This window comes from Elephantulus edwardii, unplaced genomic scaffold (genome assembly GCF_000299155.1).
Source record: "Elephantulus edwardii isolate Elephantulus edwardi_28Jun2011 unplaced genomic scaffold, EleEdw1.0 scaffold00356, whole genome shotgun sequence".
NCBI classification, from domain to species: Eukaryota; Metazoa; Chordata; class Mammalia; order Macroscelidea; family Macroscelididae; genus Elephantulus; species Elephantulus edwardii.
The window spans coordinates 580,110-587,470 of NW_006400106.1; the positions used below are offsets into that span (position 1 = coordinate 580,110).

At 38.8% G+C, this 7,361-nt stretch overlaps 1 protein-coding gene across 1 annotated transcript in view; it reads right to left on the reverse strand.

The window, feature by feature from the left end:
• Positions 1-7,361, reverse strand: part of CPOX (coproporphyrinogen oxidase) — a 36,485-nt gene that overhangs the window by 3,923 nt on the left and 25,201 nt on the right. The window lies entirely within an intron of this gene.

Here is a 7,361-nt window from a genome sequence, read left to right on the forward strand (position 1 = left end):
TGCATCAGAGAGCTGGACAATGACTAGGGATGATAGAAGGAGAATTGATGCCTTTGAGCTGTGGAGCTGGAGAAGAGTAATAAATATACCATGGACTGTTAGAAGAACAAACAAGTTCGTCCTGGAGAGGGTGAAGCCAGGCTGCTCCTTGGAGGCAAGGATTTTGAAGCTTCGTCTAACATATTCTAGACATGTTGAAGGATTAGTCCTTGGAGAGGGACATCATGCTTGGGAGTGTAGAAGGACAGAGCAGGAGAGGAAGACCCTCGATGAGGTGGATTTATTCAGTGACTGGGGTAATAGGGAAAGGTGTGTCAGAGACAATAACATTGACACAGAATAGAGCAGGGTTTAGGGCTGTTGTGCATAGGGTCGCTATGAGTCGCATGCAACTCAATAGTACATTACAACAACAACAGAACATGATTGGATTATAGAAGAAATTAAGAATGACATTAAAAAGTTTCTCTGAACAAATAAAAATGAAAATACAATATAGCAAAACCTCCCACCTACAGCTAAGGCAGTCCTCAGAAGACAGTTCACAGCAATAGGCAAACACATAAAAGAAACAGGAAAGAAGCAAAATTAAGGACCTAACTCAACATCTCTATCAAATAGAAAAGGAGCAAGCCAATCCCACATCCTCTAAAAAAATAGGAAATTATAAGAACAGGAGCTGAAATGAATGGGATAGAAAATAGAAAAACAAATGAAACCATCAACAAGACCAGGAGCTGGTTTTTTGAAAGAGTCAATAAAATAGAAAAATCACTGGCAAATTTAATAAAAGACAAGAAAGAGAAGACACAACTTGAATAAGAAATGAAAGAGGTGACATCACAACAGAACCAGCTGATATTAAATTGATAACAGCAGAATAATATGAAAAGCTATATGCTGGTTAATTTTAAAACCAAATGGCCAAATTCCTCAAAACTCACACCCTACCCAGACTGACATGAACAGATGGAGAACATTTGAATAGATCCAAGACAAAAGAAGAAACCTAAAAAGACTGCTCCCCCCAATAAACCCAGATGGTTTCATGACTGAATTCTACCAAAGATTCAGAGAAGAACCATCACCAATTCTACATAAATTATTTCAAAAAATAGAAAAAGAGGGAACATTTCCAGAATCGTTCTATGAAGTAAGTATAATCCTAATACCAAAAGCAGGCAAAGACATTACAAAAAAGAAACAAAAAACCCAACAAACCACTAATGACCAATATCTTTCATTAATATAGATACAGATATAAAAATTCTTTTAAAATCCTATAATAACAAATCCTGGCTAAGAAGCCAAAGTATATTAAAAAAAATTAATCATGAACAAGTGGGATTATTAACAAATATGCAAGTTGGTTCAATATAAAAACAATCAACCTAACTCCTCATATTAACAAATCAAGGAACAAGAACCACACGATCCTATAAATTGATGAATGCCTTTGACAACAGCCAACATCCCTTTCTGATCAAAATAATCAACAAAATAGGAACAGAAGGGAATTTTCTCAACATAGTTAAAAGCATATATATGCAAACTAAGAGCCAATATAATTATCAACGGAAAAAAGAATAAAGGCATTTCCCTAATAAACAGGGACCAGACAAGGATGCCCACTTTAACCACTCTAATTCAATGTTGTATTGGAAGTACTTGCTAGGGCAATATGACAAGAGAAGGCAGTGAGAGGCACCCAGATCAGCAAAATGGTGATAACTCTCACATAAATGCATATGATTTTATAAGTTCAATAGCTCTGGTGGCCTAGTAGCAAGAAACTACACCGCAATCCTGAAGGCACATGGTTCAAATCCACCAGCTGTTCCATGGGAGAAGGATGAACAGTCTCCTCCCATGCAATTAACCATCCCTGAAAACCCACGAGAGGTTCAGCTATGAATCAGTTCTGACTCAATGGTACACAACACCACCATGCAAAGATCAGTGGATTTCTCTACAGTAACAAAGAAAACACAGAAAAGGAAACTAAGAAAGCAATGCCATTTACAATAACCAACCATAAATTGAGATACTAGGGAATAAACCTCACTAGTGAGCTCTGGTGGCCTAGTGATAAGAAGGTGCACTGCCATTCCTACATCATGCAGTTCAAAGCTACCAGCTGCTCCATGGGAGGATAGATGATCTTCTTCCATGCGATTAACTACACCTGAAAACCCACTGGAGAGTCAGTTATGGGTTGGTTCCAAATCAACAGCACACAATAACAACGGAGACAAAAACACCTTTATAAAGAAAACTACCAAACACTACTGTGAGAAGCAATAAGAGACTCAACTAAATGGAAAAAAATGTTCCCCTTTTTTATGTTTCCCTTGTGGTTTTGGCTAGACAGACTCAATACAGTGAAAATGACGATTCTACCAAAAGCAATCTACATGTTTAACTCAATCCCAATACAGATACCAAATTCATTTTCAGAGATAGAAAAGGCAACTAGCAAGTTCATTTGGAAAGGAAAGAGACCTTGAATAAACATAACACTACTGAAAAATTAAAATGAAGTGGGAGGCAAAGCACTCTTTGATCTCAAAACCTACTTCTTGTGTAACATTGAGTCAGAAACAACCCATAGCTTACTCTGGCAAGTTTTCAGAAGCAGTTAATTTCACAGGAAAAGATTGCCCATCCTTCTTCTGTGGAGCAGCCAGTGGCCTTGAACCACGAACCTTTGGGATTGCAGTGCAGCTTCTTACCAGCGGGCCACTAGAACTTCAAAACCTACCACACAGCTATAATAACCAAAACATTGTACCAGTACAATGACAGACACATAGAACAGAATTGAGAACCAAGAAATTAACCTAGAGTCAACTGGTATTTGACAAGGAAACAAAACCTATCAAAAGGGGAAATGACAATCTCTTCTACAAGTGGTGCTGGCAAAACTGGACTTCAACCTGCAGAAAACTGAAGCAGGGCCCACATCCCATACCATAACTGACATCAACTCAAGGTAGAACAGAGAGATGTTGGGATAAATTTCAAAACCATTAAGATCATAAGACACAAAATGGAACCAAACTTAAAAGCCCTAGCCAATAGTATAAATATGGGAGAAGGATGGACAGTCTCCTCTCGTGTGATTAACTGTCTCTGAAAACCCACTGGAAGGTAAGCTATGAGTCGGTTTCAACTCAGTGGCACACAACAATAACAGCATGGTATAAACAGGCTGGCAAGTACAGTCAGAAATATAATAGTGAAATACCGAAAGATGATAACATTGACAAAGGGGATCTTCTAAAGTCCCTGTGTGCATCAAAAGTTATTTCCAGTAGGGTGAAAAGAAAACCTACTGACTGGGGAAAAAAATATTTGGCAATGACATCTCAGACAAGAGTCTCATAATCAAAGTTTACTACAGGGTCTTCACAAGGAAAAGACTGATTACCTAATCACAAAATGGGCAAAAGACATGGAAACACTTTTCACAAAGGAAGACATTCAGATGGACAACAGACACATGAAGAAATGCTCAAAATTACTGGACATGAGAGAGATGCAAAGCAAAACCATTATGAAATACTCTCACTCCAATAGCAGTAGCAAAGCTTAGCAGGATGGAAAGCAAAACATGCTGGAGAGGGTGTGTAGAGATCGGAACTCTCATACATTGTTGGTGGGATTTTCAAATATACAATTTGTATATTTTAAGTATACAGATATTTTTAAAAACCAACAAATCAGTAAAAAAAATATAACAACTCTGGAACAATTTGGTGTTTCCTCAAAAAGCTGAACATAGAAATTAATTCAGTATGGTCCAATTGCTAGGAATATAACTTAAGGAAAAAGCAGAACTGAGACACAAATGGCGATTTGTACACCTATGTTCAAAGCAACATTATACATAAGAGCAAGAAAATGGAAATAGCACAAATACCCCCCAACAAATGGAATGAAAAATTATGGTACATTCACACAATGGAATACTATGCAGCACTGAGGAGCAACAATTTTGTTAAATATAACTAACATGGAGAGGCTAGAGAGCATTACACTGAGTGAACTCAGTATCATAAGGACAAATATTGCATTTGACCATTATTTTAAAAATAGAAGGATAACTAGTAATATGTGGACAAAAGTGCAAAGAGGGAAGGGGGAGGGGGCAACATGGCTAAAGGTGGATAGGAAATCACAGGATAATAGAATTCAGTGTATGGAGCGAGAGAAGGAATGAAAGAATTAGGAACGATCTAGTGGAGACCTGAAAAGAAAGGACGACAGTGGGTATTAATCAATAGTGATTTTATAAAACACAATGTGTGGGAAGGATCTTATAAAACACAATGTATATGAATGCAGTCGAGTTGCCTGCAACTCATAGCGACCGTATGCACAGTAGCCATGAACTCTGCCTTATCCTGAGCCAGTCTCACTGTCCCTGACATTCCTAACCTCATTTTGTATGAGAATATAAAATTTAAAAAATTTTTAGAAAGTGACTGTGGTTATGTGCTATTGGGTTGCATATGACCCACAGGGACCCTATGAAGGCCATCAACATCTTTGACATACTTCAGCCCATTGCTGCAGTCACCATGTCAATCCATGTAATTGAGAGGCTTCCTCTTCTTCACACTCCAAACCTTTGCAAATGTGATTCTTCTCCAAGGAACAGCCCCTCCTAATAATATGCCGAAAGTATGCGAGATGAAGTTTCAACATCCTTGCCTCCAAAGAACATTTTGGGTACACTTTCTCCAAGATCTGTTTTTTTTCTTTTGGCATTCCCTGGAGTATTCAGCACAGTTCTCCAACAACAACAACAAGAATACTAGCTATCCTAAAGTTCCTTGGAGTTGCTTTAGAGTCCACTAGGAGAGGAGTGGCATCCACTTTTTAAATAACATGCCTCCAGAAACCTTATGAACTTTGATAAATGTTGATAGTTGTAGAGGGGCTTCAGGCCTTTTGTTCATAAGGTCGCTATGAGTCGTGCTTGACTAGAAGGCAATCAACAACTAAAACAAGGAGAGAAGAGGGAGCTCTGGTCACCTAACGGTAAGGAGCTGCACTGCCAACATGAAGGCATGAAGGTCGTTTGAATCAACCAGCTGCTCCATAGAAGAAAGATGGGCCATCTCTCGTGTAATTCAATGCCTCTGAAAACCCACTGGAAGGTCAGCTACGGGTTGGTTCTGACTTGATGGTATCCAACAGCAACAAAAAAGGAGAGCAGGCAGAAGGAAGCCAGGGATTTTCTTTTTCTGGATATTCCTCACCACCACTACCAACCCTACCCTATTAAAAAAAAATGTTTATTTGAACATTTATTTCTCTGTTTTTAAATTACACATTTTTCCTCATTTGTTCAACTTTATTGAGATATAATTCATACATAATTTACCAACATTAAGTATTAATCTTGATGAATTGATAAATGCAGTCCTGTAAACACCATCACAATCAATATACAAAACATTTCCAACAACTCAAGTTTCTTTGCTTTTCCCACCTACGACAATTACTTGTCCATTTATATCATTATAGCTTTGCCTCGTCTAAATTTTTATATAAAAAATATTACCTATGTACTTCTTTTGTGTCTAGATTCTTTCACTTGGTATAATGCTTTAGATATTCAGTCATGTTGTAGCTTATCAATTTTATTCCCTTTCAATGAGCCACATTCTCGTCTAGGGATATATGAATTACTTTATCCATTCACCTGCTGATAAGCATTTGAGCTGTTTCAAATACTGGCTATAATAAATACAGCTGCTACAAAAAAAATAACTACATAACTTGGGTTTTCATTTCTGTTTGGCAGATAACAAACAAACAAACAAAAAAACCAACCTTACAAACCAAACCAGTTACTGTTTAATAGATTTTTATTTACACAACACGCCTCTTGTGTATCATGTACCAGATGGCTTTCAATGACTATTTCTTTTTCATACCTACAGTGATGAAGGAAGAAGTTCAAGCTGCTTTGAAGGAAATAGCAAAAAATAAGGCCCCAGGAATAGATGCTATACCAATTGAGGTATTTTAGCTAACAGATGCTGCCCTGGATGTGCTCACCAAGTTGTGCCAAGAAATCTGGAGAACAACCACTTGGCCAACTGACTGGAAGAGATCTATATTTGTTCCCATTCCAAAGAAAGGTGACCCAACTGAGTGTGGAAAATATAGAACAATATCATTGATTTCACATGCAAGATTCTACAGAAGATTATCCAAAAATGACTGGAACAGCACATCAGCAGAGAATTGCCAGAAGTCCAGGCTGGATTTAGAAGGGGTCGTGGTACTAGGGCTATTGTAGCTGATGTTAGATGGATCTTAGCTGAAAGCAGGAAATACCAGAATATCTATCTGTGTTTCATTGATTATGCAAAGGCATTTGACTGTGTGGATCATAACAAACTGTGGCTGACTCTGAGAAGAATGAGAATCCCATAACCCTTGATCGTTCTAATGAGAAACCTATACTTGGACCAAGAGGCAGTCATCAGAACAGAGCAAGGAAAGACTGCATGGTTCAAAATTGGGAAAGGCGTACGCCAGGGATGTGTCCTATCTCCATACCTTTTCAACCTGTATGCTGAACAGATTATCCAGGAGGCTGGGCTCTATGAGGAGAAGTGTGGCGTCAGGATTGGTGGAAGATCTATTAACAATCTGCATTATGCAGATGACACAACCCTGCTTGCTGAAACTGAGGAGGACCTGAAATGCTTGCTGCAGAGGGTCAAGGACTGCAGGCTTCAATATGGATTGAGGTTCAATATCAAGAAGACAAAGATTCTTACCACTGGACCAAGTGGCAGCATCAGGATGGATGGTGAAGAGATTGAGATTGTTAACAACTTTAGTCTTCTTGGCTCCACAATCAACACTCTTGGTATCAGTAGCCAGGAAATCAAAAAACATATTACCATTGGAAAATCTGCTGTTAGGGACCTCTCCAAGGTACTGAAGAGAAATGGTGTCACTCTGGAGACTAAGGTGCATCTGATATAGTCTTTGCAATCACTTGTTATGCATCAGAGAGTTGGATAATGACAAGCGAGGATAGGAGAATATATGCCTTTGAGCTGTGGTGCTGGAGAAGAGTCTTGAATATACATGGACTGCTACAAAAACAGATTCATCCTGGAGAGGGTTAAAATAGGCTGCTCCTTGGACGCAAGGATTCTGGAGCTTCATCTGACATACTCTGGACATGTTCTAAGGAGGGACCGGTCCTTGGAGAGGGACATCATGCTTGGGACAGTGGAGGGACGGCGTAGGAGGGGAAGACCCTCTATGAGGTGGATTGATTCAGTGACTGGGGTAATCGGGATGGGTGTGTCAGAGGCAGTGCGATT